We start from the raw sequence: 22,730 nt of genomic DNA, 5'->3' as shown, positions 1-22,730 counted from the left end.
AGTTTTGGGATCCAGCAATTTTTCCAGAGGTCTCTAGGACTACTTCAGGTACATCAGACAATTTGTCTCCAGCAGTGTCTAATGAAAAGAACGCTGACCTGCAGATCAGAAAGCTTGCTTATTTGCTATTGTTCTTACCCGTTGTTTTCATATTGGGTCTTTTTTCTTTTTGTTTTTGATGTATGTGTATCTATGTGTTTGCTTTTAACATTAAGCAGGTTATTTAACATGTAGGTTGTTTTCTCTATATGCAGATGTAATTTTTGATAGTAATACCAGCTTGGTAATTATACCAGGTTATTATAAAAATCAACCGGTTATAGTTATCAAAGATCTGTGGAGCCCTGTACAAAATTTGTCTGCAGAGTCCTATGCAAAACTAAGGAATTATTATTAGGTAATTTAATCCCACATTTAATTGGACTAGATCTAGATGATAGTCTCTACTCTTCTTAGATATTCATAATTAGCCTATATAAGTGGGCTCATTTAAAAATGAATCTAAACATCATGTTAACTTTTGCTATATATTACAGATCCTATGAAGTATTGTATAACATTGTAAAAAGTATTTGATTTTTTCCATCAGCTCCACCTAATTTGAGAACTTCTTTGCATCTTAAAATCTAGATGTCCTGTTTAAAAAAAAAAAAAAAATCCGTGGCATAAAGTTTAACCAAATGGTCACTTAATTTACAATAGATCAAAATAACTTCAAAATATTAAACAAAAATTGCGACTTGTTTAACCATATATCAGGATTCCGTATTATTTGTAAGAATGATTTGGAAAATAAAGACCATGATTACTGATTAAATTTCCTTATGTTTTATGTTATAATACTTGGGAACGTTTCCTATGACACAAATTTCCATGACACAAGTCTTCTCAAGTTGTTAGAAATTTGCTTTTCCCTAACTGTGTCCTTTGTAATTTGGAGAAATTGTCCCATAAACACTCAGAATCACATCCCTCACTTCTTCTACTCTCATTTCTCTCTTCTGACAAGACCACTTGCTAATGACACTTCCTCTGCATCTGTGCCTCAGACTGACTTTACTACTGCCCCCTGACTTCAGGTAATAGATCACTGCTCTCTCAGGCATCAGGTTTTAACTTCCTATTTGTCAAGGGAAAACATCCATATTTTCATCTGCCACTCCTGTATCAAAGTCTTTCCAAGATAACTAATAATAAAAGTTATTTTCCTCTGAGAAGTCTCTTGACCCCTTCCATAGATGTATGGTCCACTTTGATCTTTATATTAACGTTCACTGCCAGCACATTTCTATAAAAATCCACGTTATTCAGTAGTACTCATGGCATACTTATTAAATAATTGTGTTTTGTTTTTGTTTTTTGTTTTTTGTAATTTAGGGAATACTGACCAGAGAATACAGGTAAGTTTCTAAACTGAATTTATGCCTGACATCTGGAGAATTCTGGTGAAGAGGGTTGCATCTGTACCAAGTTCAGCACGTACTCTCCCTTTACTAGTTTTCACACTCTAATGAAGCTTTGTGATAGAAGAAAAGCAGTAGAGGTTCAGACAAATGGAAACACCTATAACCCCCACGCTCCAGGCAGAAGTGCATTCAGGTGACAATAGTGTGCATCTTCCTAATTATGTTTCATTTCATCCCATCTTTTACTGGAATTTATTTTATCCTTCCATCAGTATGCTATTTAAGTCCCTTCCCTCCTTAGTGCACATATTCAGGTAAGTATTCTCCAGCAATGACTTTTAACTCATCAGTCAAAAGACATGTTCTTTTCTTCCTGGGTGCGCAGTCCTACTACATTTTCCAAGTTCCATTGTAGGTGTGGCCCTGTGACTGAACCCAGGCCAATGCATTTGAGAAGTAATGAGTGGTACTTCCATGCTAGAACATAAAAATCTCCATGCACTCTCATCCTACCTCTTCCCTCTTCTTCCAGCTGGAAAACGACGGTGGCGACTTAGACTTGACTACATAGGCAACTCAGACTTGCACAGGCTGATGCTGGAAACCAATGCCAGAGATGATCAAATGTCTGGCAAACTGAGTGCCAGAAAGATTGTATAAGAAGAACAGTCCCTCCCCCGCCATGCTATGAACACTTGCACAGATTTTTTTTTTTTTTACTTTTTTTTAAAAGATTTTATTTATTTATTTTGGGAGAGAGAGAGAGAGAGAGAGAGCTTCAGAGTGAGCTTGAACAGAGAATGAGCTCTGTCAGAGGCCGAGGGAAAGACAGGATCTCAAGCAGACTCCCTACTGAGGGTTGAGCTTGACACAGGCCTCCATCTCACTAACCTGAGATCATGCCCTGAGAAGAAATCAAGAGTCAGAGACTCGACTGACTGGACCATTCAGGTGCCCCAACATATTCTTTTATAAACCACGAAGACTATAGTGTCTATTTGTTACCCCAGCCTAGATTATGCAAACTAATAAAGTACCTGTGAGATTTTTCAAAAGTTGATGATTTGTAAGTCTTGACTACTTAAAAGATTTTATTTTGTTTTCATGTCCAGTCTTCAAGGTTTTGTGATTTTGTGAAAGATAGTGATTAGTTGATTTATCTCTTCTGTCTGAATGATTGTTTTACCACAGGATAATGCAGCTAATTTGTGGGAAGTTCAACTGAAACCACGAGTACAACAAATGGCCAACAGCTACTGAATATCTGAAAATTAAGCTTTTTCCTTTGGGGCAAAAGAACCTAATTTGTATTCAATTACCTAATTAATGGTCACAAATCACCCATGCCTGAAGTGGTTACACTAAGGAGAAACCACTGTATATTCAGATATAAAACACAGTTAATTTCCATTTCAATGGAGTTCTCAACAATCCCCTGAGATATGATTAAGCAATCATACAGACCTTAGCACTGCTTGTAAGTATTCAACACCATTTGAGGTACTAGAAGTTAATAATTTATTATTAGTATTCAATCTTCATTTATCAAATAGTCAGTGTAGAGGGAATAGCATATTGTAAAAGACTCTTTTTCATGAACCATTGATAGAAAGTAAGTAAACTGGAGTTAAGTACCTGTTGAGTGATGATGGATATCGACATACTACTGAAAGCGCCAATACATTCTTTTGGTGGTCTATGACAGATCGGAAGTAATGGGCATTTGCTTCCTGAAGTTTTGTTTTGATCCCATGTATACGTATGTATAAGGATATGTGTGTGTCTGTGTAAGATATACAAGTTTTAGAATAAGTAAGTGCCTTTATATTATAGTGTTAAATGTTGTCTTTAGGTTTCCCAATAATTTTAAAGACTTCATTTATCACTTCTGTAGAACATATCTCTTCCATCAATTGTTTATATTGCAATCAACGATAAAATATGAATTGTGCATTGGATAAATTGTTTGAGTGCATTTATATTTTAAAAATCTCTAGATCGTGTTTTGCTTGATCGTGGCATATATGATAAAAATAATTAATGCTCCCAGGCGGGATTACTATATGTCACACATTGTTCTATGTGCAATACATGTGTTAACTCATGTAATACTCTCAGTGACTCTACAGAAGTCTACCACATTTACAATAAGAAACTGGCTTTTATTTTTTCTTTTAAGATTTTATTTATTTGCCAGAGATAGAGAGAGAGAGTACACACAAGCAGGCAGAGAGGCAGGCAGAGGGAGCGGGAGAAGCAGGCTCCCTGCTGAGCAAGGAGCCCGATGCCGAACTTGATCCCAGAACCTTGGAATCATGACCTGAGCCGAAGGCAGCGGCTTAACCAACTGAGCCACCCAGGTGTTCCAAGAAACTGGCTCTTAAAATGGTTAAAGATCTTGCCTTAAAGTCTCACAACTAGAAGTGACAGAGATGTGATTTGAGCTCAGCTGCCCTGGCTCCAGAATTTAGTATATATATTGACCACATTTTCATTTATAAACACCTAAGTAAGCTTTGAGATATGTTTTAGGTATTTTTTCCCCAAATCCATTAAAAATTTTTAAAGAGCCAAAGGAAAAATATTAAACCAGCTTATTTCATTGCATAAATATTTGAATAGAAAATGTTTTAGGGAGATTATGGATGATGAATTTTATCTGAAGCAGCTTAAGTTAATATTGTTTTTTCATTTCAAACTTCTGCTCAAAATCAAATACAAGTAATGGTAGTCATGAGAATCTTAGCATATTTGTTTAAAAAACAAATCAGTGTAAAATTCTTTGTCCCCCTTCTTTAAGTATATACATTATTTTTGTTTTTATTTCAACATATTGGTCAGAATAGATTCATTTCTTTCTCTACCACTTAGCACTTCTGACACATAGCATATTACAAAAACTCTTAGCATCTTTTTTCTCTTGGTAATAAGCAACAGCTGGTAATTCCAAACAAATAATATTGTTTATCTCATAGAGCTACTGAGAGGATAAAGTTAACTTTTCAGGTAAATCATACTGCATACGGTCAGAAACAAAAGGGAGGCACAATAAATGATATTTAATAATAATAATAAAATGTAAAATTGTACAGAAATGTAAAGGTGTGTCTTCTTGTGGCTTAACTTTGAAAATGAGTCACTAAAACTACACTAAGATAACACAAATTATTATTATGGCCTTTACAACTGAAAATCTTAATAATTGTTCTAGAGCTATTATTCCTTTAATTCATCTAAAAGTATAGTAGTAGGAAATATGACTCCTACTGATCCCTAAAGATTTGCAGTCCCTAAACTCCTACTAAACTTGCAATGACAAGAGAGAGCCAAAATAGTGCAAGCGCTCCTGGAGAGAAAAATAGATACTAGACCTGAGTAAATATAGCAGAGACTAGATGCTGAACTCACAAGTATCCCAGAGGAATATTTTTACCAATCCTAAAACAAGGCCTCACTAACTCACTTCTGTAGTCAACACTTTGGAATGTCTTAGTTTGATAGTAAAGAACCATCCAAGAACCTATTGCAATCTGCTAACTGTAGCGTGAGCTTTCAACCATATTAGGAATGGTTCTGAGTGTTCTATAGCAGCAGACCATTATGACATGGTTTTAAGATTTATTTTTCTTTAGTCAGATTTATGTCAAGCTATTGCTCTGAACAGATCAATTTGCCTCAACTTAATTCATACATTATTGATATTTATTCCACCTTTATATTGTGTGATAGGCTCTATTACTTTTCCTCATACACATTCAGAGTTATTCCTGTAATAATTTTCTTCAATCATATTTGTCATTTTTTCTAGTACATTTTTAATGATTGGGTGTATTATGTGATTTGTTTTTTTTTTTTTAAAGATTTTATTTATTTATTTGAGAGAGAGACAGTGAGAGAGAACATGAGCGAGGAGAAGGTCAGAGGGAGAAGCAGACTCCCCATGGAGCTGGGAACCCGATGTGGGACTCGATCCCGGGACTCCAGGATCATGACCTGAGCTGAAGGCAGTCGTCCAACCAACTGAGCCACCCAGGCGCCCCATGTGATTTGTTTTAATGATTGAAAGACCATATCATCTATACATTATTTCTTTCAGATTTTTAATTAAATCAACTTTGAACCATATTAAGATATTGACTGTTAAATAGAGCTCATTTTTGTCATTTTGGTTGGCAAATTATACTCTTTTTTCCCACTGCACAGCCAAGAAATGGTAACTCTGTGCTCATTTGTTGTTTATTTGTTTCAAGAACACAATCCATTGTGAACACAACTGTTTCTTTTCCTATTTTTTTTTACCCATGTATCACACACTAGAAAGACTATATGATTCTAGTACCTTCCTTAGTCCCTACGGTCTTTTTTTTTTTTTTTTTTTTAATCTTTCGCCCCCACCTGGTCTCTATGTCCCTTCTGCATTGAATAGTCTCTCTTTTAACACAGTTCTATTTCAGATAAACATAACTACTATGTGCTAATTCGTCTTGTTCAATATAATCCTTAGAAAAATCTTTGGTGAAGGTATCTAGATAATTCTGCCTTCTTGTGTTTCCTCTCTTTCCTCAGATATCAATCCATCTACCACTTCACACACCACATGAATTGTTTTGGAACACATTTGGGACATATTTCCTAATTTATTTTGCTTCTGAGCATTAGTTTCTTATTTTTAATCACCCAAATATAAATATTTATTCTCTGGCATTCAATTTTTGTGTATTTGACCCCCTATTTTTAAAACAATGATTGGGGCACCTGGGGGCTCTGTGGATTAAGCCTCTGCCTTCAGCTCAGATCATGATCTCAGGGTCCTGGGATCTAGTCCAGCATCAGGATCTCTGTTCAACAGGAAACCTGCTTCCCCCTCTCTCTCTGTCTCTCTATCTATTTGTGATCTCTCTCTCTCTGTGTCAAATAAATAAAATCTTTTTTAAAAAGTAAAAAATAAAAAATAAAACAAGATTGATCTATAGTATTTGTTGTTTATGTCTTTACTAAAAATGGTTAACTTCCTCATTTAAGTTTGAAAATCAGTCTACGTGAACATAACTGAAATAAAAAAGTTATAAACAATACATTAAAAACCAACTTTTCTATTTCAATATATTTAGCTTATGTTTGCCTTGCATGCATATTTCTGCTTTTTCAAATTACCTTTTAACTTGATTTCATTTGGGATCTAGAAGACGGTGTGAGAAACACATGTCTGAGTATTATTTTCCCACTCACCAAACTTAACATTCTCTTAGCTTCTTAGAACCAAGACCCACACAATAAAAATATGGATGGTTTAATCACATGGCACTTATAATGCCCCAAACTGATAGTCTTCTCCAACACCGTCTTCATTGGTGACTTCAACATTGCTCATCTTACCTGGAGCATTACACACGAATGAAATGTTTGTTCCAGGTCTTTTCCTCAGTTCTTTCTTCACGCTCATGTCAAAATGCCTTTTATGAAAACACAGCTACCCTTTATAATACATTCCATATAAATAGGTGTTATTAGAAAATAAGCCGGTCCACTGTTGAATACATTTGAAAAATGTTGATTAAGTACAACCGGTGAGCTTTCGAGTTTTTAATTTGCTAGTGTGCACTCTTAATTTCAAAAGAATTATACATTCAGTATTTCCCCAACAAGATACACTTTCACCTAGCATCATGGCAAAATAACATAATAAAATAGACACAATGAGAAAGTCTGTCAACACAGCACAGCAAACTCCCAAAGATCTGGCCTCTTCATAGCTCTCCAGAGAACTGTGTTTGTCGCTTGCTTGTTTTGTTTGTTTCTTTAAAGAGCAGAATCCATTGTAAACAATTTATTTTTCTTTTCCTTTTTTCTCCCCCCCCCCCCAGCATCACACACTAGAAAGACTTACATAATTGTAGTACCTTCACTGGCCCACTGTGTTTCTAATCTTTATTTTTCTCTTTTGGTTTCTATGTCCCGTCTGCATTGAATAATCCTTTTTTCACACAGTCCTTCTTGAAGATATGGACTAATGCCATTAATACCATATCCGTCTTTTATGCCTGTTACCTCACATAATATCTGGCACAAATTTGACATGCAATAAATATTTATTGAATAAATCAGTAAACATACATGTAGCTGCTAATGCACACAAACTGTATGGTCAGTGATTGCCCTCAGTTTTCTCTGTTCTTTAACTTAAGGCTTTCTTTCACACCAGCACTCAGGATTTACCACAATTTCACATTATCCAAAAAATTCAAATTATTAAGGAATATAAAATGCCAGGGTTTAGTATGACAACAAGCAACATCTACCTTCTGTTTCCAATTATAGGAGCAGTAAACTTAGTTAAGTTTATCATAACCTATTTTTACTTTTCAAACATTAAAAACAGATTATATTCTTTAAGCCTGATTCATCTGGTAGATTTACGATGATTCTGTTTTCTTATTAATTAATTTTCTTTGAGGAATAGGACTAATTTGCCAGTATACCAAATATGTTTGGCTGCAAAGAATTATGTCAGAGCCAACATCTGATTCTTTGGCTTTTCTTATATGGTCATAACATGGCTGCTGCATACCCTGTCATTTTCGGTTTTCAAGGCAGGATAGAAAGTAGAATTCACTGGCTGACTGACTGTCTGGCATATATATGTATATACATATATATGCCAGACATATATATATATATATGCATTCTTTTTTGTTTTGTTTTGTTTGAGAAAGTACATGTTTTCCCAGAAGCCAGATGTCTTCCCAGTTCCTTTAAGTTCCCTAGAGTGGGCTTCTGTTTAGTCACATTAGCCTGACCTGCTTTGTATGTCCAATCATAGCTGCAACTGAAGCTGGGAAGTGTGGAGTGGAATTTTCCTATTTGACTTCCATTAAGATCTATCCCTTAGGACCAAGCATCTTGTAATAGCAGAGTTCTGCTAATAAGGTAGAAGAGGATGTTGCTTACTTGCTTGCCTTTGAAACTTTCATTCTTTCTTTCCAGTATCATCTAATATGAAAGCAGAACCTTATAAATACTTTTGCAACAGAAACAATTATTTCACTAAATAAGAATCCAGTTCCCTTCCTATGTGTGTGTGTGTGTGTGTTTATACACACATTTATATATATCTCCTAAGAGGAAGGAGGACTGTCCTGCATTTTCACTACTAAAAATATATTTCTTTATAACATTATAAAAGTGTGCATAGTTAAAATTTTCAGTCTTTGAAGTTCGGTAATATTTTTTCCAACAATTTCTTACCATTTTTTTAAAAGATTTTATTTATTTATTTGACAGAGGGAGAGAGATCACAAGTAGGCAGAGAGGCCGGCAGAGAGAGAGGGGGAAGCAGGCTCTCTGCTCAGAGATATGGGGCTGGATCCCAAGACCCTGAGATCATGACCTGAGCCGAAGGCAGAGGCTTAACCCACTGAGCCACCCAGGCATCCCAACAATTTCTTAACATTTTTGACAAAGAATTAATGTTTTACAATTTGAAGGCCTAAAAAAGAATAATTTTCTGAAGAAAAGGAGACAAGAAGTCTTAATGAGGGCCAGGTAGATAAAGAAGTCTACATTAACACACTGACCAGATGGGTTGTCACAGTGAAGGTATCTCCCTTGTGGGGTAGCAGTGAGGACCAGAATGAGAAGAGACACCCAATGAGAGGTTGGAGGAAAGGGAAAACTTCACAAATTTAACTATTTTACATGTTCCAAGAAACCAACTGTGGCTTTCTCAAGGTACTGAAAAGGTTTACAGTTTTTAAAAGATACTATTTTTTCATTTGGAAAATTATATTACTGGATAGACTATAGTCAATCAGGCCCATTTGATCCTTACAAATCTTTTGGTGAATTTTCAAAAAGTGACACTCTTCATTCCTTTTATCTAACTATATTCATAGCTAAAATATTTCTTAATACATATGTGTAATATTTTCTTCTCACATAGATGCTCCCTTGTTATGCCCAACAGTAGTCCTAAATATGTTCTCTTAAATACGTACTTTTAAATTATTTGTATACTATTAACATATCAAAGGGATGCAGATGAATTAATCAGAGCTGTGAATCGTTTCTTTGTTAGACTATCAGCAGAAGAAATATTAGGTGCAATGTAATTATCAGTTCCACCATTTTTGAGCTATAGAACAATGGAAGAGTGATTGGCATTAGCCTTGATGTATACAGTAGTAGTATCCTATGGCTGCTATAACAAAGTATCACAAATGTAGCAGCTTAAACAATACAAGTTTATTATCTTAAAGTTCTGTTAAACTGTAAAACAAGTGCTTTTAACTACTTCATTATCTTTATAACCCATCATTATTAAACTATTTAGTAATCGAAACTTGCTGTGATTTTTCTTATATTTGACTATTTATATATCTAATACTTCAACTTAAAATGCTTCAGGTCTGCCTCTTTCTCCATCTCCTAATTCTCATCTATACCTTATCTGAGTCATATTTTTAAATGTGGATAGGCGCTAATTCCTGCCTAAGATTGTGGCAGGTTTTTCTCATTGTTTCATTGAATCCTTCATTTATCCCTCATGTCACTAGTCCTCATTCTGCAGCTGCCTTCATGTCTGTATTTCCTCCTAACACTATCAGCTAAGTGAAGATAGGAATATTGCTTTCTCAAGTTATTATTATTTTTTTAAGATTTTATTTATTTATTTGAGAGAGAGAGACAGTGAGAGAGAGCACAAGCGAGGAGAAGGTCAGAGAGAGAAGCAGACTCCCCGTGGAGCTGGGAGCCCGATGCAGGACTCGATCCCGGGACTCCAGGATCATGACCTGAGCCGAAGGCAGTCGTGCAACCAACTGAGCCACCCAGGCGTCCCTGCTTTCTCAACTTCTATTGGATTTCTTCTACTTAGCACTGCATCCATATAAATATTTGTTGAATAAACACTTTAATAAGTAAGTTAAATAATGAGATATTTCAATTAATGAAAAATCCAAGAATATCTGACTAGATAAAGATAGCAATATATGTTCAATCACTGATGGGAACACTTGGAACTATCATATTTTTACTTAAGATTGTAGATACTGAAATTTAAATTCAGTTAGAAAACTAAGAAGTTATCTTCTTTAAGTGAATAAATTGGGAATATCTGTCAGTATTCTAAAGAATTTCATAAACAGTATTTCTGGAAATGTTGATTGTTAGGCTGAAGCAATTTCAATTTTAACTTAATTTGAGGGTTTTTTTGTTGTTTTTGAAAAAAAAATTGTGATTCTACTGCTATTAGTTGTGATTCTCTATATCTGTCTCATTGGGATAGCGGTTCCCCCTATGAACTCACTTCTTTGATAGACCTTTAAAACACTACTGATTCTTAATTTGTTCAGTTTTTTACTTGTTGGGATGGAGTGACACATTCTAAGCTCCGGGCATGTGAGACTGGAAACAAGAAGTCTTGACTCATACTTCTAAGCGGTCAGTGGTCAGTTAGAAACAATCATATCTTTGTCATCTTCCTTGAGACAGTGCTTGGAATTCAATCATATAAAATGGTGACTTCACAGACAAATACATAATACCCATTATGACACCAGCAGTGAATATAAATCTAAAATTAAAATGTTGAATACTTACCATATGACTTTGACTATCCTTTCTTAATCATTAATTCTTGTCTTACATGCTATCTATCATCATTGGTTCCTTCAGGCTGCCAGGTAAAGCAACGATTGCCCATTTGCTTTGAAGTTATCTGTATGGGAGATCAGAAACAAGGACACAAGGACTAGTTGCCTTAAAATTTAAAAAAGAAAAAAAAAGAAAATAGAAATTATGAAAAGAAAATATATACTAGCAAAACTTAAAGTAAGTTAGTGGCCCATTTTTGCAAATTATCTGTGGCTGAAAGGAAGGTAAAAAGAGGACACACAGGTTGAACGATCCAATTAGATTTACAGATATTCCAGAAAATGAAGGAAAAAGAAATAAAACATGTATCTCTAAGGTGATTAGGGAGGGAAGAAATGAACAAAAGGTCCATGTTAAATTCTCATTTCCTATAGAAAATAGAAATAGATATTGTTGGAAGCGATTAGACTCTATTAATATCATTACTGTCACCATCTTCCCTTGACCCTCTGTCAGAAAGTAGGGCTTAATGACTCCACATGGATTCAGGAAAAAAAAAAAAAAAAACTCACAGAACTGAGATACACAACTTTCATAGGAGTCTCACGTATATACCTGATTATTCTGTCATGAAATCAAAATTCCATCTTGTCATTTGTGTAGTAATCTGTATCTCAGGACCTGCTCATATGATGTGGCAGTATGAAAATACTCTCACGTGTCTTATAAAGATAGTATACATTGCTGCCTAAACTTAACCTTTATGTCATTAATAGACAGTATACTAAAAATTAACTTTAAATTTTAGCCTTCTGAGTAACAAGGAATACATTTTCACATAGATTAATTCATAGGATGTGGGAAGGTTATGAATTAGACAGCATCCATGGCAATTAGAGAAGTATACTCTCCTATAAATCCAGAAGAGTAAGTTACATGCATCTGGGCACACAGTCAATTATAATTGAAAAGTTACTCTGAATTCAACAACACTGCATGAATTTCATGACCTATAGTGTTTTCAGATTCCACTATTTATATAACACTGCTTTCTCTCTGTATAAAAGATAGAGAAGTATGGAAATGTGCAAACATTGCTATGCATAGAAATGCAAAGGGATATGTGGAATAAGTAAATCCACATAAATTTACAGTGATTGAAAAAAGAAGGAAAAAGAGAAATGAAACAAAAAAGAAGTGTTTTAGAGGTAAAGAAATGACTAAGTACATGCTGTGCTTTCTCCTCCATTGTCCAACCATAAAAACTATGTCCATTTAAATATACTTTATTAAAACTATGTGAACATATTTTAAATATATAAGCAAACTTTTTTCACCTAAGTAAGCCATGTTGCCAAAATCTTAATGTTTATAAATTTCAGAGTATTATTGCGTTTTTCCTAGACTAACACTTAAATTCCTGGTACATTTTTATAAATAAAGAAATGGTAAAATCTCCACTCTATCTTTTTAGTCAACAAACTTTCAGTGAGTAATGTCTAGTAAGTGTTATTGAAGATTATTATTTAATTCTATTGTAAGGGCCTACTTAGCCAGAGGGATTCCTTCTTGGGTTAAACAGTGATTTTTTTGCTTATGCAGGAAAACTTAAACTGACCCTGCTCCCCTTCCCCCCAGGGGACTTACTTAAAAACAAGTCCCAGAAACCCGTCCCAGGTAACAAAGCCCAAATACAACAGTGGATCAGGCCAAATGGAGACATCCAATCAGGGAGAGGGACATACTGTCTCCCTAGCTACCAAGGACTATGGGCCCTGCCTTTTGGGCATCTTTTGGGCCCCAATTCTGACCAAGGTGATAGGCTAGTTCAAATGTCTACTATAGGATAAATTGTAATTCAATCGGTCACTTATGTGTTGCCTAGCAGGACTGTGCAGCTTTCTCTGTGTTACAATCTCATTGGCCATCTGTGCGTGGCCAGGCCCAACCACATAACCTTTGCCCTTAAAAGCTAGTCTGTGAAAAAGAGAGAGGTCGCCCTCTCGGTAAGAGCCGCGGCCCCGAACGTTCAGTTTGACTCTTGATGCTTGGCGCAAAATAAAGCTTTGCTTGACCTTCGCTTTATATCAGTCTCGCTCCTTTAATCATGGACCCATTATTGGGGGACCTTTCACTATTTGTCACTAATGACAGCCACTGCTGCTAAAAGAGACTGTAAATGTGCACATTTGTAAAAAGAAAGAATGACAAATGATGATTTTATGGTTATCAACTTAGTTTTTATAAGTTTTTATATAAGTACTAGGGAAAGTAACAAATAGAAAGAAGAGCTTTTATCATTAGAATTTCAATTCTACACCCTTTACTTACTATTTGTAGTACTAGCAAAAAACTGTAGGGGAGATGTAATGGGTTTACTACATATTACATGTATTGTAAAAACAAGTAACAACCCAAAAAATTCAATGTGCTGATTGATCTAGCAAATATAAGTCCACTTATATCCATAGTAAGACTTTCTTCAATGAACATAAGATGAAGCACTTCTCTGATAAAAGTATGGTTTATTTTATTTTCTATGGCTTATTAAGTTATGCTTGGCTAATTATGACGTGGTTATTCTCCAAAAGGGAAAAGGTAAAATGCCATATCTGAAACCCTCTTGAATGTGAGAGAGCGTATTTTGGTAAAAGAAAGAAATAGGTTGCAACTTGATTTTATTTTTAATGGCTAAAAATTTTCTGTTTTCATTATCTTCATTAGTTACAGAATACTTCTATCTCCTTTCACTTTTCTTTTTTTTTTTTTAGGTTTTTTTTTTATTAATTTTTTATTTTTTATAAACATATATTTTTATCCCCAGGGGTACAGGTCTGTGAATCACCAGGTTTACACACTTCACAGCACTCACCAAAGCACATACCTTTCACTTTTCTAAGTAAATTTTACATGCAACACATTATGGGGCTTTACATATCCAGAGTCTATCCAAATCTCACTTTTTCATAATGGTTTTTGAGAAATTACAAAATTGCTCTCATCCTGCAGGTGAACTCACAGTTAAAATATGTGTACTACAGGCTGCAAACAAATCACACTAAGCCAACTCCATGTTTTAATTAAAAAAAAAATGACTAAAGTTTTCTTTTCAAAAAATCACAGCTTTCAGAGTTAAAAGCTTTTTCTCTAATCTTACACCACCTATTTGAATCTATTCTAAACAATCTTAGTTATACACCCTCACAAATTCAGAAATTTATTTCCTAGACAGAGCTCTAACCATCGTGGAAGAGATAAAACAAGAATGACTGGGTTCAGAATACAGATCAAATGAGAGAAATGTCCAGAAAATTCCAGCAGCAGTCAATCCAAAACACCCTTGAGGTACTGAGCATAGAGTCTGATGCTTAGCTTATCCATGAATATTAACTGAATGAAAGAAATGAATAACTAAATCAGTCCCTGAAGAAATACTTTGATAGAAAAATAATCATGGACAAGATGGTGAGGTGGTAGTATACCAACTTAAGGGAAACTCTCAGCACTTAAGAACACCAGTCAGGACTATGCAAATACTATATGTTAGTAATAATTATAAGATTATAGTGATATTTAAAAATAGATAAAACCAAATAAAAGTACAGCATTTTGTGAAAAAAAAATTGTAAAACCCCACCAAGTTCTTTGATCTTTCTTAAGCTATTTATTCAATAACAAAAGATCACAGTAGAAATCATATCTATGGCCAATCACTGAAATGTGGTATCTCCTAGATCACCATGCTTTCTCAAGATTAACCTAGCATTTTGAATCATCTTTCAAATGAATGGAAGTTCCTTCTAAGCTGAAACTGATGATTTTTCTAAATATTTACCTTCAAGTGTCTAATTCCATGCAGAATATCTTAAGTAAATGATATCACCATTCTCAGGAGGTATGTAAGGCAACATTTCCCATGGTCTTAACAACCAACAGGTAAAAGACTCCCAAGATGATAAAACTACACTGAGAGGGAGATGAGCCAGGTGCTTAACAGAAAGAACTAATCATCAAGTCTTGGGGTTATCTACATGTAGAATCAAGGTTTGTATATATTATTGGATTTCCTCCCCCACCTGGCAGGCAGGCTGGGGAGGGTCTTTGTTCGATTTGTTGACTCAGTGTTGAAAACAGTAGAATTATATTAGAATATGAATGGACTCCTGTATTTTGGAGAGTAAACACAAGCTGGAACAAAAGGTACTACTCTGAGTTTATGAGGACCTGACAAATGGAGATTCATTTGACAGGTTCTAATCAGGACAGCATCTCCTCCTGGCACTACCGCTGAGGCTGGAAAATGACATTTTATTAAATTCAGATGCTGGTGAATTGTCAGCACTTATTTTGCTTGTATGTTCTGCAGCTTTTAGCGTTATTGATCATGAAATTTTAATATAATGCTTGAAACGTATGCCTGCATTTCAAGAAGAGCCCCAGATTGATTTAGGCCTTAGCTGCCCCCAGGAGAATAGTCAGCACTGGTTCGTGTATGATTCTTCTTTCCTTTTCTCCTCTCTTTTCTCCTCTCTGTCTTCGGATCCTGCCTAATTTCTCCTCCCTTATTCCTCCTAGACATGAAGGATGGCACTGAGTGAAAGAAAGATAGCAAATCTGGTTTGGGTCAATTTGCAATACCCAAGCTACTCTGGATACTCATATTTGGAAAGGTTTATGAAACTGAGCCATGTACTAGCTAACATTTACCTATATTTAAACATTAGTATACTATGCTAGTTTTCCTGAGTTTTATGCAACTTTGCAACAACAGGTATAATCCCATTTCTTACAATTCAACTCACACACATAATTTTTAAAAATTCCATTAACTCATTTAAATTACAGTTAACCAGCACTTTGTTTTATGTAATGGTGTATGTAATTTGTTTTATGTAATGTTTGATGCAATGGTAATTTCATGATTTTAGGATTTATTTAGACACTTAGTGGTCTTTTGAATGATATCTTTTCCTAACGATAAAGTCATTTTTCTTTTTTTTTTTCCCCCTACTTCTATGCACACTGCTGCTGGCAGAAGAGGACCATTGCCTGTCTTTACTTGTGTTGGTCTTATAATAAGATTGAAAGTCTGCTCGGTACATTGATTTTTTTTTTTTTTCCTCCAACAACTTGATTACTGCAATTCCCTGTTAGTTGGCCACTTTTCAACTACAATATCAAATTGCAACATGTACACAGCCAAGCTACTAGGCTGGTGGTCTGCAACCACATATTGGGGGCAAGCAGAATCAGCTTAATTCCTTTTCTTCAGTCTCTCTCCAAAAAAGGTTTAGCATGGACTGTAATCTCTTCTATTTTAATATAAATTTTCATATCTTTAACTATAGTGAAACATTTTCAAGACCACGTCATGGTAGCAGTGAAGAAACCTGCAGAAATGACAGACACAAAAAAATCTGTCCTTCCCATAAGTTAACCTCAGGGGTTCCAGTGACTAAATTCAACTTTAATAAGTATGGAGAAAATTGGTTAAGAGTTACCCTGTGAATATACCACAAGAGGAACTTCTCCAAATGAGTGGTATACGTCAGGAGCGTTGGTGTGTTTACCGAATTACCTTTCATTTTATAGAATGATTCAATAAATGAATGAAAGAAAGAAATTACAAGAGTCACAAGGAGAAAATGGAGATCACTTCCAAAAGAAATTTCAGAGTTTTGTTTTGAAATATTGACATCAGAATAAAAGAAAATGACCCCCCAACACACACACACACACTACACAGGCATAAAATTTTAAAGGAATGACATTGTTGAGATAAAATAATTATTGAATCTCTACATAATAAAATAACAATAAATGAAAGGAGAAACATATTTTAAAGTATTTTTTGTCTAATATGCAAAGTGGTTAATACTACTACCATATACAGAAAATTCACTTCTAATTTTGATGAAAAATACAAATTCACTATTGGGTAAGTAGGAAAAGAATAAATGCAGGTGTTCTTGTAATTCCTAAGGAAAATGTGTCTGCTAATGAACAAAACATACAAAGTCTGAAGCTTTGAGATGCATTTTTATAACTGGAAAATAAACATATTTAAGTAATCACTAGTTGTGGCTGTGGCTAAATCCCCCATATTCACAAAACCTGCAATGCCTAGTGTGCGATTCTGAAATGCAGAAAGGCCTAAAAACCGAAGATTAATTAATTAACTTAATTTTTTAAAAGATTTTATTTATTTATTTATTTGACACACAGAGAGAGAGATCACAAGTAGGCAGAGCGGCAGGCAGACAGAAAGGGAAAAGCAGGCTCCCCATGGAGCAGAGAGCCCCATGCGGGGCTCAATCCCAGGACTCCGGGATCATGACCTGAGCCAAAGGCAGAAGCTTAACCCACTGAGCCACCCAGGCACCCCTAAGTAACTTAAGTTTTAATCCAGCAGCTCATTTGCAGCCAATTTGAACTAAACTCTTGATTAGTAAAATCTGACTTCAGCTGAATGTGTCTTTTTACAAGTATCCATGTATCACAATGCCATTGTTATGAGGCTATTTACTAGTATTTATTTACTCCACTTAGTAGGAATATTCATATGTATTGCTACAAAAAATTAACCTACTGCATTACTTAATATTGTTCCTCAATCCACTGGGTTGTTATATAATCCGTAGTATTTGTACCATATTACCTTTCTGAATGGATGATCTATCTAAAGAGTCTGAATTCTGGGACATTTTTGTTCTATGGGTTTAAAATAAAGAATCATAGAACAGTACAGTGTTAGTGACATTGTATAAAGAGTACTTTTCATTCATTCAGCATATACGTGTTTTGCATCAACTGCATTCCAAGAGATTTTCTAGGCAAAGGAAAAATGAATAGACCTCAAATAGCCTACAGGCTAAAGGAAAAAATAGACATGAGCAGAAATGCATTTAACTTTGGCAAGTACTAGAGAGAGGGAAAGATATAGGATTATGAAGCACTCACTTAACCTAGCCCCTGGGACAAGTTTGATGAAGGGGTCCCTTGTAAGTAGCGAAAACATCTTGGGTCAGCTGAAGTCTAGAAAGGGCCAGATGCACTAATTGGATGTAGTAAGACCAAATATTAGGTGTGAAGTGTCAGAGAAAGATAACCTGGCACATCTTCATCTGGGATTTCTCATGTAGATGGGTTTGGCTGGAAATAGGGAGTGAGGAAGCAAAATTACAAGGCATAAGCAAGGCATGGGAATGTTTCATTTATTCAGAAGACTCAAGTAAGCTTGTGTAGGATTTTATGCAAAAGCTGACATGATCATGATTGCTTTAGTGATACTGGATTTTTTTTTTTTTCCACTAAATAATTGATGGGAAGGAGATAAACCCAGGGAGTATCAGGGATACCAGTTAGGAGATTGTTGTAGTAATACAAATAATAATAGATAAAGCCCTTATCTAAGACAGTGCTCTGTGACATTGTACTCCCTTAAGGAATTTTCAAACTCATGTACTTCTTAAATGTATTTAAAATGATGGTAACTTCTGATAATCAGGATAAATAGATGAAACCAATGTTGTTAGTCTATACCTGCAATTCTATGCACTATTTATCTATGACAGGAAAGAAAGAGAAAACCCAAAGAGATTAGGCTAGTCAATTTGGGGGAAAAAAAAAAATACATGGCTTTTGAAATACTGTTAGTTTAAAAAAAAGAACATAATAAAATGAAAACTAAGTCTTTACAATATTTTTCTCTCTATTCATTTTTTTCTTTTTTTCTATTTTTATTTTCTATTTTTTCTATTTTTACTAGGTCAGTTACCATGGCATAAAACTGTTTTCGTCAATATTGCCAAATAAGGTTTGAGATTACTAAATGTGAGTTCCATGAGAATTTCATCTGTTTTGTTCCAATAAAACTCTTAGCTCAGATTCTTTTACATACTACGTATTCAAAAATATTTGTAGAATACATACATGAATAAAGAACAGAATAAGGAAGGACTGCTTTGAGCTCATTTCCATTTATTTACCCCAGACTTTAATCTAAAGCCAAAAACAGATAAATTCATGAATTTATCTGTTATTTGTTCTTTCCCCCACCAAACTAATATAAAGGAAAATTTGTTATTAATATTACACTTACAGCTATATACTGGATTACTTCTCTCAGGCCATTGTATGCATAAGATGTGCTTACCTTTAAAGTCACCATGAGATCTATCAAATTACTCTTCCTGTGATTCTATTTCTAATTCTTGTTCTGGTGAAACATGAAATAACTTAAATCTAAAATGCTGGTCTACCATTTATTTACTGTGGCTTCGAGTGAAACAGAACATATTCCTCTTTTAATTCAAGATATTCACTGTACATGCAAAGTAGTAACTTCTGAATATCAAGAAACAGGAAATCACCACCTGTCCTTCATCATTTCCCTATACCACCCCACCTTTATGAAATAGCTGACTTTAAAGTGATTTTAAAGTACTTATTAATAAAATAAGAGCTATCGTGAAGAGTGTGCTCTATGCTAGGCATGGTACATACAGTATTCCATATATTCTTTAAAAAATATCAATAAAATAAATGATACAGATATCATTTTAGAGGTCAGGAAATGAACCGTAGTGAATGAGATAATTGCTTTTAGATCCCAAACTTAGTAAATGGCAGAGCTAAAATGTCAAGACTAGTTAATTTGAAAGTCATCTTTCACCACTGAAGAATAATATACATGGTTCACAGAAACTTTCCCTGAGATATGCTTTAGGGTCTAAATTTATATTTCATATCTAGAATGACATATATGTTTTGGTATGTTATACACCCTATAAACTACCTTATGGAACAAATACAGTGACAGTTAAAATCATTTTTATTGTTTCACCTACGGCCATTCCTATAAAACCTAGAAACACATCTATGAGGAAAATTAAGTTTGAGATATACAATCATTAAGAATTAGTAAATGATATTCATTTAATGACATGTAAGAACATAAACATATGTCATAAATGAGTATTTTTTAACATTCTTAGAATAAGCAAATAATTGTGGTAACTATTATATGTAAGTTATATTGTACAAGAATTAATTGTTTTGCATCCATTATCTCATTGAACACTTGAATCTGTTTGGGTGGGTTTAGTTTTTCCTCCCCCTAGATATAATTTAATAAGATATTCAGTCAGAATCACTCCTACTTCCTGGCAAAATCCAATACAAAGCAAAGCCTTGCTTTTTAAAATCCTCCCCCATATCTAACACAAGCCGAATGCTGTAACAAGTTGTTACAGTAAAAGTGCCCTTTCACTGAGAGGCATCACATGGTGTGCCTTCTCTCTTACTTCAGTGAGTGATAAACCCAACTTGGTCAACTACAGGTATGTTCTTGGTGATCTTTGACCATTGACATATGTAAAAATTTAATCAAGTTCATTTTTTAAATAATCCAATGCTAAATAACAAGTTTGACAGCTGTAATTTGTTGGGTTTTGACTCACATTAATTTCTTTGGTCCTATGACTGTTTTGTTTCGGTTATAATAATAAATAGTAAATTTCTTTTTTTTTAATTGAGGTATAATTGACATATATTATCTTGGTTTTAGGTGTACAATATAATGATTCAATATTTGTATATATTATGAAGTAACCACTATAATAAGTCTATTTAAATGTTGCCATACTTAGTTACAATATTTATTTCTTATAATGAGAGGTAAATATTTCCTAATAGTAAATATGTTCACCTCCTCTTTCTCCTCATTCACTTTTTCTTCTTCCTCCTCCTCTTATTTACTTTTTTTTTCTGAGATGGCAATTAAAGGTGCATGTCAGCTATAAGTATTTTATCTTTCCTAGCTATATTGGATATAATTGTTATATTTGTTATATAATTATATATATATAATATATATTATAATTGTTAAAATTGTTATACAGGACTTCATATAATTAATTTCTACAATTTGTGAGTTTGAACATATTCATATATCCATGATACCACAATCCAGGTAATAAACATATCCATCACCTCCAAAAGTTTCCTTGTGTCCTTGGATTTTTGGGGGGTGGGGTGGAGTTTTATGTGTGTGTTTATGTGTGTATGTATATGTGTGGTAAGAACACTTAATATTAGATTTGTCTTAACAAATTTTTAAGTATACAGTGACTTATAGTTAATCACTCATACTATGTTGTATAGCAGATCTCTGGACTTTACTCATCTTGTATAATTAGAACTTTATTCTTATTTAACAATAACTAAAATCATCTTGTATAATTAGAACTTTATTCTTATTTAACAATAACTAAAATCTAACATATTCATTATCAAATACTTTATTCAATTGAAGGCCAGATAACCTATCTATTCATGAGCTGCTTTTATCAGACATCATGATTCGTGTGAATATTTTGAAAAAAAGCAGCTGAAGATAAAAGCCAAAGGCAAGGAATACAGTACTCGTTGGTGTTAATGGTATCCTTAAGAGTTCCACAAAATGATTTTAAAACTCCAAGGGTGAAAGGTCAGTGGGTCAAGCCGTAGCAATAAACCATTATGGCCATGCTCTCAGACCCTGCATGATCAAGGGTCATCAGAAGATTTGTAATAAATCACACAGATTAATTTGACACTACACCCACTATCTTTAGATTCTATAAATCTTATGTGCAAGGTTCCATTAATTTAAAACAAAACACTCAGGAGAAGTCTATAAAGATAAAATTACTTTCTTTTTTCTAAAAGTAACCTTTATTTTGTGATCTTCCAAATCTCAAAATCTCAGAAAATGGGAAACCCATTTATCTAAAATGCAGTTTCTAGTGAAATGCACTTGTCTTAAAGATACAACTATGAAGAGGACTTTTTGCAACACTCTGCCACCACATACAACAAGGAGATGAGTTGTCTGTATTTCTTAGCTAGTAGCTTCATTTGGAAGGCAGGATAATTTCCTTTGATTCCTCCTGCAATTCCTTTGCTATTGTTTCAACCAAGTTTTTGTTATATTTTCATCAATAATGGGAATAAGAAAAATCAAAATGCAATATCCCTGTATATCTGTAGTCTTATTTTATATTTATGAGAGTTTAATTTCAGATTTGTTTAGTTAAATGTTTCTGGATGTTAAAGAATTATGCTCTCTAAACAACTCTGATTATAATAAAATCAAGGCATTATTTCTTTTTTATTAATACTCTAGAAAATAGTTGTTGACAACTAAACCAACTTTAATTATAAACTTTATCAAGAACCAAGTCCTCTTATTTGCCATCCTATGGTCTGTATTTCATTTTATTTATTTATTTTCTAAGATTTTATTTATCCATTAGACAGTAGTAGTAGACACAAGTAGGCAGAGTGGCAGGCAGAGAGAGAGGAAGAGAAGCAGGCTCCCCGCTGAGCAGAGAGACCAATGTGGGGCTCGATCCCAGGACCTTGGGATCATGACCTGAGCCGAAGGCAGAGGCTTTAACCCACTGAGCCACCCAGGTGCCCCTATGGTCTGTATTTTAAAAGATATTTTCAGCTTTTTCACAAAATAATCTTGAAGAAAAAGCAAGAAACACAAAGTTTCAAATTGTTTTTCAGTATTAACATTAAAGTGCTCTTATAAATAAAACCTTAAAAAAAAAGGAGTTTTAAAGTACTTTTAATGAAAAGAAGTAGTTTGATTAAAATGAAGTTTGAAATAAAGGGCAAAAAAAAATAACATTTATATTATCAATCTATCACTACTACAAAGAAAAGCATAATAGTTTACCATAA

The sequence above is a fragment of the Mustela putorius genome, unplaced genomic scaffold (assembly GCF_011764305.1).
Source record: "Mustela putorius furo isolate JIRA1106 unplaced genomic scaffold, ASM1176430v1.1 tig00000430_pilon_pilon_pilon, whole genome shotgun sequence".
Taxonomy (NCBI): Eukaryota; Metazoa; Chordata; class Mammalia; order Carnivora; family Mustelidae; genus Mustela; species Mustela putorius.
Note: the sequence above shows the minus strand (reverse complement) of the source record.